Below are 10331 nucleotides of genomic sequence, written 5' to 3' on the forward strand. Positions count from 1 at the left end.
AAGGCATTCCATAAAGCTGCCTTTTGTAATTTGGGTGTGGGAGCAGGTGCTCAGGGAAGCTGCTGGCTGCTGTCCACGGCAGAGCAGCAGCGTGCTGGAGCAGCCCTGGGTATGTAGCACTGGGGAAATAGGAGATGTTGCAAGAACGAACTACCTTTTCCTCTTGCACGGTCTCCTGCGCCCTCTACTGACACAGCTTCAGGTGCACTTTGACAGAACAGGTGAAAAGGGTGAATTTGCAGCTAACAGGCAATAAAACGATAATGGCTCGTCTTCAACCCCATGCCCTCAAGTTTCTGTTCTAGCTCTTCTGAAGCTACTCTTATTTTTTTTTTGAAGCTACTTGTTCAAAAGACAACACTGATCTACTAATTGCCAATGGCCCTTTGTCCCCAGTGTATAATCATGTGATCTGTCCACAGCTTACCACCATGACTTTCCCGTTTCCTACCCCAGTATGTTGCTGACAGATTTTCTTCTTTGGCATAACTGGCATTAGTCTCCCCTGGTTGTTTTCCTCTTCTACTGACTCTGAAATACCAATGTTCCCAAGATTTAGCCTTATTAGTATTTTCCACTCCTTTGGATATAACAATATTATTAAAAACTGTGCCTTTTCTCCTGTTAATCTGCATTCTGTCAGTTTAATTCACATACTCTCAGGAACTGAACCTAAGACTAGTTTCTACTCAACAAATATGCTTCTGTTAGATACAACATAATTTCACAACTCTTGTCTGTCAACCTAAAACACCCCCCAACACCTCTAAAAACTCCCACTGACCTCCCTAACAGGCTACCATTCCTTTCTTCCTTTTTATCAAACTTAATTAAAAAAAATTAATTCCAGTGTAGTTGAAATGCAGTGTTATATTAGTTTCAGATGTACTAAAATTCAATACATTACTCAGAGCTCATCATGATAAGCAAACTCTTTATTTTTATGTAATCTCCACACCGAACGTGAGGCTCAAACATGCAGCTCTGAGATCAAGAGTCACACACTCTTCTGACTGAGCAGGCCAGGTGCCCCATTTCTTGTGTTTTTTATTTTAGCCATTCTGACAGGTGTGAGGATATATCTCGTCGTTTTGATTTGCATTTCTCTGTTGAGTGACACTGAGCATCATTTCCTGTGTCTGTTGGCCAACTATGTCTTTGGACAAATGTGTGTTTGTGTGTTCTGCCCATTTTAAAATCGGATTGTTTGGTTTTCTGGTGTGTTATTTAAGCTCTCTCTCTTTTTTTAAGTTCTTTATATATTTTGGATACTAACCTTTTATCAGATGTCATTTGCAAATATCTTCTGTTCAGTAGACTTTTAGTTTTGCTGATTGTTTGCTGTGCCAAAGGTTTTATTTATACCTTACCTGAGGAGACATATCTAAGAAAACGTTACAGCTGTTGTCTGGAGAAATTACTGCCTGTGCTCTCTTCTGGAATTTTTATGGTCTCAAGTCTCATATTTAGGTCTTTAATCCATCTTGAGTTATTTTTGTGTATAGTGTAAGAAATTGGCCCAGTTTCATACTTTTGCATGTAGCTATCCAGTTTTCCCAACACCACTTGTTGAAGGTACTGTCTTTTTCCCATTGGATATTCTTGCCTCCTTTGTCAAAGATTGACCATATAATCATGACTTTATTTCTGGACTTTCTATTCTGTTCCAGGGATCGATGTGTATTTTTGTGCTAGTACCATATTGTTTTGATTACTATAGCTTTGTAATAAAACTTGAAATCTGAAACTGTGATACTTCAGCTTTTTTAAAAAAGATTTTATTTATTTATTTATTCATGAGAGACAGAGAGAGAGGCAGAGACACAGGCAGAGAGAGAAGCAGGCCCCATGCAGGGATCCCGACGTGGGACTTGATCCTAGGTCTCCAGGATCATGCCCTGGGCTGAAGGCGGCGCTAAACCACCGAGCCACCTGGGCTGACCCCCAGCTTTGTTTTTATTTTTCAAGATTGTTTTGGCTATTCAGGGTCTTTTGTGGTTCCATACAACTTTTAGGATTGTTTGTTGTAGTTCTGTGAAAAATGCTGTTGGTATTTTGATCCATAGATTGCTTTGGGTAGTATGGACATTTTAACAATATTTGTTCTTCCAATCTATGAGCATGGAACATCCTTCCATTTGTGTCAATGTTTGCTAGTATTGTTAAAGATTTTATTTACTTATTCGAGAGAGAGCAAGCACAAGCAGGAGGGGCAGAGGGAGAGAGAGAATCTCGAGCAGACTCTGCACTGAGTAGAGCCCAATGAGGGGCTCAATCTCATGACCCTGAAATCATGACCTGGGCCAAAACCAAGAGTAGGACGCTTAACTGACTGAGCCACCCAGGGGCCCCAATGTTTGAAAATTTTTAAAGTACAGGTCTTTCACCTCTTTGGTTAAGTTTATTCCTAAGTATTTTATTATTTTAAGTGTAACTGTAAATGAGATTTTTTTTTTTAAGATTTTATCTATTCATGAGAAACACAGAGAGAGAGGCAGAGACATAGGCAGAGGAGAGGCAGATTCCCTGCGGGGAGCCTGATGTAGGACTTGATCCCAGGACCCCAGGATCACGACCTGAACCAAAGGCAGACGCTTAACCACTGTGACGCCCCGGTGTCCTGAGTTGGTTTCTTAACTTCTCTTTCTGCTATTTTATTAGTATATAGCAATGGAATGGATTTCTGTACATTGATTTTGTATCCTCCAATCTTACTGAATTTATGAGTTCTAGTAGTTATTTTTGGTAGAGTCTTTAGGATTTTCTATATGTAGTATATGTCATCTGCAAATAGTTTTATTTCTTCCTTACTAATTTTGATGCCTTTTATTCTTGTCTGGGTGCTGTGCCTGGGGCTTCTACTACTATGTTGACTAAAAGTGGTGAGAGTATATGTCCTTGCCTTGTTCCTGACCTTAGGGGAAAAGCTCTCAGTTTTTCACCACTAAGTATAATATTGGCTGTGGGTTTTTCATATATGTCCTTTATTATATTGAGATACGTTCCCTCTAAACCTACTTCGTTGAGGGTTTTTATCATGAATGGATAGTGTACTTTGTCAAATGTTTTTTATGCATCTACTGAAATGATCATACCCTTTCTCTTATTTTTTTAAACTATTTTTCTCTTTTTAAAAAGATTGATTATTGATTGATCGATTTGAGAGCACAGAGAGAGGGAGAGGGAGAAGCAGGCTCCCCACTGAGCAGAGAGCCTGATGCAGGGCTCCATCCTAGGACCCCAAGATCATGACCTGAGCCAAAGGCAGATGCTTAACCTGACTGAACCACCCAGGTGTCCCCTCTTTCTCTTATTGATATGATGTATCATGTTGAGTAACTTGCAAATATTGAACCACCCTTGCATCCCAGGAACAAATCCCACTTGATCGTGGTGAATGATTTTTTTAAGTGTATTGTTGGATTGTTTGCTATATTTTGTTGAGGATTTTTTGCATCTATGTTTAACAGAGATGTTGGCCTGTAGTTCTCTTTTCTTGTAGTGTCTTTATCTGGTTTTGGTATCAGGGTAATATGTATTTGGAAGTTTTCCTTCCTCTTCTACTTTTTGGAATAGTTTGAGAAGAATAGGTTGTTTTTTTTTTTTTTTTTAAAGATTTTATTTATTTATTCATGAGAGACACAGAGAGAAAGGCAGAGAGAACATAGGCAGAGGGAGAAGCAAGCTCCATGCAGGGAGCCCGATGCTGGACTTGATCCCAGGACCCCAGGATCACATCCTGAGCCAAAGGCAGGCGCCAAACCACTGAGCCACCCAGGCGTCCCAGAGAAGAATAGGTATTAACTCTTCTTTACTTTTTTTATTTTATTTTATTTTAAATATTTTATTCATTTATTCATGAGAGACACACAGAGAGAGGCAGAGACACAGGCAGAGGGAGAAGCAGGCTCCACACAGGGAGCCCGACGTGGGACTCGATTCCAGGTCTCCAGGATCACGTCCTGGGCCAAAGGCAGGCGCCAAACCACCGAGCCACCCAGGCTGCCCCTACTTTTTTTATTTTAAAGATTTTATTTTTATTTATTCTTGAGAGACAGAGAGGCAGAGACACAGGCAGAGGGAGAAGCAGGCCCCATGCAGGGAGCCCAATGTGAGACTCAATCCCGGGACTCCAGGATCACACCCTGGGCCGAAGGCAGGCACTAAACTGCTGAGCCACCCGGGCTGCCCTTAACTCTTCTTTAAATGTTTGGTAGAATTCACCTGTGAAGCCATATGGCTCTGAACTTTTATCTTTTGGGAGGGTTATTTGTTTTGTTTTTTTAATGTAGGCTCCACATCCAACATGGGGCTTGATTTTCAACCCTGACATCAGGAGTCACATGCTCTGCCAACTGAGCTAGCCAAGTGCCCATGTTGGTTTTTTGATTACTGATTCAATTTCATTGCTGGTAATTGGTCTGTTCAAATTTTCTATTTATTTCTGATTCAGTTTTGGGAGGTTGTATATTTCTAGGAATTTATCCATTTCTTTTAGGTTGTCTAATTTGTTGGCTTGTAATTTTTTTTTAAAGATTTATTTATTTATTTATTTATGATATATAGAGAGAGGCAGAGACACTGGAGGAGGGAGAAGCAGGCTCCATGCAGGAGCCTGACGTGGGACTCCATCCCAGGTCTCCAGGATCAGGTCCTGGGCTGCAGGTGGCGCTAAACCGCTGTGCCACCAGGGCTGCCCTAATTTTTTTTAATAATACTCTCTTAAAATCCTTTGTATTTCTGTGGTGTCAGTTCTATTTCTTCTCTTTCATTTCTGGTTTTCTTTATTTGAGTCATCTTTTTTTTTCCTTTTTTTTTGATGAGTCTGGCTAAAAGTTTATAAGTTTTGTTGATCTTTTTATAGAACCAGCTCATGGTTTCATTGATCTGTTCTACTGTGTGTGTGTGTGTGTGTGTGTGTGTGTGTGTGTTAAATTTCTATTTCATTTATTTCTGCTTTAATTTTTATTATTTCCTCCCATCTACTGGTTTCAGATTTTTTTTTATTATTTTTTTTCCTAGTCTGTTAGGTGTAAGGTTAGGTTGTTCATTTGAGACTGCTTTTGCTTTTTAAGCTAGGCTTGTTTTGCTATAAATATCCCTCTTAGACATCTGCATGCTGCATCCTAAAGATTTTAGGCCATTGTGTTTTCATTTCCATTTGTCTCTATGTATTTTTTGGTTTCTTCTTGCATTTCTTGGTTGACCTGTTAATTGTTTAGTAGCATGTTATTTACCCTCCTTGTATTTGTCCTCTTTCCAGATTTTTTTCTTATGATCGATTTCTAGTGTCATGGTGTTGTGGTCAGAAAAGATGCACGGTATGACTTTGATCTTCTTGAATTTGTTGAGGCTTGTTTTATGGCCTAATATGTGAACTATTTTAGAGAAATGAAAAGAATGTGTATTTTGCTGATTTAGGATGGAATATTCTGAATATATCTGTTAAACCCATCTGGTCTAATGTGTCATTCCAAGCCACTGTCTCCTTGTTGATTTTCTGTTTGGTTAATCTGTCTATTGATGTAAGTGGAGTGTTAAAGTCTGTTACTATTATTGTATTACTATCAATTACTTCTTTCGTGTTTGTTATTAACTATATATTTGAGTGCTCCCATGTTGGGTGCAAAAATGTCTATAATTTTTATATCTTCTTCTTGGATTGTTCTCTTTATGATTATATGTCCTTTTTTGTCCCTTGTTGCAGTCTTTGTTTTAAAGTTTATTTTGTTTGATATAAATATTACTACCCGGGTTTTCTTTTCACTTCTATTTATATAACAAATGCTTCTTCATCCCTTCCCTTTCAATCTGCATGTGTCTTTTTTTTTAAAGATTTTATTTATTTATTCATGATAGACACAGAGAGAGAGAGAGGCAGAGACATAGGCAGAGGGAGAAGCAGGCTTCATGCAGAGAGCCTGACGTGGGACTCTATCCAGGGTCTCCAGGATCACGCCCTGGGCTGCAGGCAGCGCTAAACCGCTGCACCACTGGGGCTGCCCTGCATGTGTCTTTAGATTTTCTTGTAGCAGCATATACATAGGTCTTATTATTATTTTTTTTTTTATCCATTCTGCTATCCTATGTCTTTTGATTGGAGCATTTACAATCAAAGTAATTATTGATAGGTATGTATTCATTGCCATTTTGTTCTTGTTTTGTGGTGGTTTTTGTAGTTCTCTGTTCCTCTCTTCCCTTGAGCTCCTCTCTCATGATTAGTTGGATTTCTTTAGTAGTATACTTGGATTCCCTTCTCCTTTTTTTTTTTTTTTTAATTTATTTATTTATGATAGTCACAGAGAGAGAGAGAGAGGCAGAGACACAGGCAGAGGGAGAAGCAGGCTCCATGCACCGGGAGCCCGATGTGGGATTCGATCCCGGGTCTCCAGGATCGCGCCCTGGGCCAAAGGCAGGCGCCAAACTGCTGCGCCACCCAGGGATCCCTCCTTTTTTTTTTTTTTTTTTTAAGATTTTATTTATTTATTTATTCATGAGAGACACAGAGAGAGAAAGAGATAGAGAGAGAGGCAGAGACCTAGGCAGAGGAAGAAGCAGGCTCCATATGGGAAGCCTGATGTGGGACACAATCCCAGGACTCTGGGATCATGCCCTGAGCCAAAGGCAGATGCTCAACCACTGAGCAACCCAGGTGTCCCCCTTCTCTTTGTTTTTTAACGTGTCTTTGACTAGTTTTTGATATGTGGCTGCCATTAGGTTTGTATAAAACACCTGCATATGGAAATCTATATTAAATTCATTAAATTGATGGTAGCTTAAGTTTGAACCCATTCTTTACTCCTCTCCCTCTATATACCACTTTTGAGTATATGATGTCATATTTTACATCCTTTTATTTTGTGAGTCTGTTAACTAATATTTATGGATATAGTTATTTTTACTGTTTTTGTGCTTCCTACTCTTCTTACTCTTACTCCTTTCCATTCAGAGTCCTCTTTATTTATTTTTTAAACATTTATTTATTTGAGAGAGAGAGCATGGGGGAAGGGGTACAGGGAGAGAATATCCAAGCAGATTCCCATTGAATGGGGAGCCCAATGCGGGGCTCCATCCTACGAGCCATGAGATCAGGAACTGAGCTAAAACCAAAAGTCAGATGCTTAACCACCTGAGCCACCCAGGTGCCACAGGAATTCCCTTTAACATTCCTTGTAGGGCTAATGTACTGGTCATGAATTCCTTTCATTTTTGTTTGTCTGGGAAAGTCTTTATCTCTTTTTCTATCTGGATAATAGTCTTGTTGGATAGAGTATTCTCTTTTTTTATTTTTTTATTCATGAGAGACACAGAAAGAGAGGCAGAGACACAGGCAGAGGGAAGAGAAGCAGGCTCCATACAAGGAGCCTGATGTGGGACTCGATCCTGGGAATCCAGAACCATGCCCTGAACCAAAGGCAGACACTCAACCACTGAGCCACGCAGGCATCCCTGGATAGAATATTCTTGACTAATTTTTTTTTTCTTTTAGCACTTGGATTATATCATGCCATCTTCTCCTGGCCTGCAAAGTTTCCTTTTTTAAATTTTTTAAAAAGATTTTATTTATTTATTCATGACAAACAGAGAGAGAGAGACAGAGAGAGAGAGAGAGAGGCAGAGACACAGGCAGAGGGAGAAGCAGGACCCACGCAGGGACCTGACGCGGGACTCGATCCCGAGTCCCCAGGATCACGCCCTGGGTCGAAGGCGGCGCTAAACCGCTGAGCCACCCGGGTTGCCCCCTGCGAAGTTTCTACTGAAAAATCAGCTGATAGCTGTGCAGGGTTTTTTATTGTACGTTACTGCTTTCTTTTCTTGGCTGCTTTTAAAATTCTCTCTTTGTTTTGAGTTTTTGCCTTTTTTAATTACTATGTGTCTTAGTTTGGACCTCTTTGGGTTGATTTTGTTGGAGAATCTCTGTGCCTCCTGGTTCTGGATTTCTGTTTCCTTCCTCAGAATTGAGAAGTTTTCAGCTTCGATTTTTTTTCAAATAAATTTTCTGCCCCATTTTTTTTTCTCTTCTGCTTCTGGCATCCCTATAATGTGAATGTTATTACACTTGATGGTGTTGCTGAGTTCCCAAAGTCTGTTCTCATGTTGTATAATTCTTTTTTTCTCACCTGCTTGACTTGATTACTTTTCATCACTCTGTGTCCTCCAGGTCACTGATTCATTCTTCTGCTTCTTCTAGTGCTTATTCTATCTAGCATATTTTTAATTTCATTTATTGTGTTCTTCATCTCTGATTTGTTATCTTTTTATCTCTTTATTAAGGGTGTCAATGATAGCCTCCATTCTTTTTTTTTTTTTTTAAAGATTTTATTTATTTATTCATGAGAGACACAGAGAGAGAGAGGCAGAGACACAGGCAGAGGGAGAAGCAGGCTCCATGCAGGGAGCCCGACGTGGGATTCGATCCCGGGTCTCCAGGATCGCGCCCTGGGCCAAAGGCAGGCGCCAAACCACTGCGCCACCCAGGGATCCCGTCTCCATTCTTTTCTCAACTCCAGCGAGTGTCTTTATGATCATTACTTTATTTTTTATTTTTTTAAGATTTTATTTATTTACAGAGAGGAGAAAGAGAGAGAGAGAGAGAGGCAGAGACACAGGCAGAGGGAGAAGCAGGCTCCATGAAGGGAGCCCGACGTGGGACTCGATCCCAGGTCTCCAGGATCATGCCTCAGGCTGTAGGCTGCACTAAACTGCTGAGCCACCGGGGCTGCCCATGATCATTACTTTAATTCTCTACCAGGCATATTATTTTGTTTTATGTAGGCCTCTTGCTATGATTTTGTCCTGTTCTTTCATTTGGGACATATTCCTCTGTGTCCTCATTTTGTCTAACTTTCTGTTTCTTTTTCTTTTTCTTTTTTTTTCAAGATTTTATTCATTTATTCATGAGACACACACACACACACACACACACACACACACACACACACACACAGGCAGAGACACAGGCAGAGGGAGAAGCAGGCCCCATGCAGGGAGCCTGATGTGGGACTTGATCCTGGGTCTCCAGGATCCGGCCCTGGGCTGTAGGCGCTAAACCACTGGGCCACCCAGGCTGCCCTAACTTTCTGTTTCTTATCAAACTTTTTAAAAGATTTTATTTTTAAAGTAATCTCTACCAAACCTGGGGCTTACACTTACAGCCTCAAGATCAAGAGTTGTGGGCAGCTCTGGTGGCGCTGCGGTTTAGCGCCGCCTGCATCCCAGGGTGTGATCCTGGAGACTCTGGATCGAGTCCCACATCAGGCTCTCTCTGTATGATGCCTGCTTTTCCTCTGCCTGTGTCTCTGCCTCTCTCTCTCTGTCTCTATGAATAAATAAATAAAAATAAAATCTTTAAAAAAAAAAAAAAGATCAAGAGTTGTGTGTTCTACCAACTAAGCCAGGCAGGCACCCTATCAAACTTTTTAAAAACAATGACCACATCTTGTTTTCAGAATGAAATCTTCAGTCTATGGAGCTTCTCTTCTCCATATCAACTAACCAAAGACCATTCTCTAAAACCAATTACTTCTTTGGATCCTTTGCCCACTTTTATTTTTTATTTTATTATTTTTTAAAAAGATTTAATTTATTTATTCATGAGAAACACAGAGAGAGAGAAAGAGAGAGGCAGAGACACAGGCAGAGGGAGAAGCAGGCCCCAAGCAGGGAGCCCAATGCAGGACTCAATCCTGGGTCTCCAGGATCACACCCTGGGCCAAAGGCAGCACTAAACTGCCGAGCCACCTGAGCTGCCCTTGCCCACTTTTTTTTTTTTTTAATTTTTATTTATTTATGATAGTCACAGAGAGAGAGAGAGAGAGAGAGGCAGAGACACAGGCAGAGGGAGAAGCAGGCTCCATGCACTGGGAGCCCGACGTGGGATTTGATCCCGGGTCTCCAGGATCGTGCCCTGGGCCAAAGGCAGGCGCCAAACCGCTGCGCCACCCAGGGATCCCCCCCTGCCCACTTTTAAATTGGATTATTTATTTCTCTCTTATTGAGATGTAAGATTTCTTATATGTTCTGTGTACAAGTCTCTTGTCAGATATATAATCTGTAAGTGTTTTCTCAGAAGAACATATAAGAAAACATGAGAAGATGCTGAATGTTGTTAGCCATTAGGGAAATGAAAATCTAAGCCACAATAAGATAGCATTCATACCCACTAAGATGGCTAGAATTAAAGACAGACAGTAATAAGTGTTGACTAGGATGTGGAAAAGTTAGAACCCTAAAATATAGTTAGTAAGAATGTAAAATGTTGCAGCCTTTTGGAAAACAGTTTGGCAGTTCCTCAAAATGTTAAATATAGCATGTTAAACATATATGTTATA

This window comes from Canis lupus, chromosome 11 (assembly GCF_048164855.1).
Source record: "Canis lupus baileyi chromosome 11, mCanLup2.hap1, whole genome shotgun sequence".
NCBI lineage: Eukaryota > Metazoa > Chordata > Mammalia > Carnivora > Canidae > Canis > Canis lupus.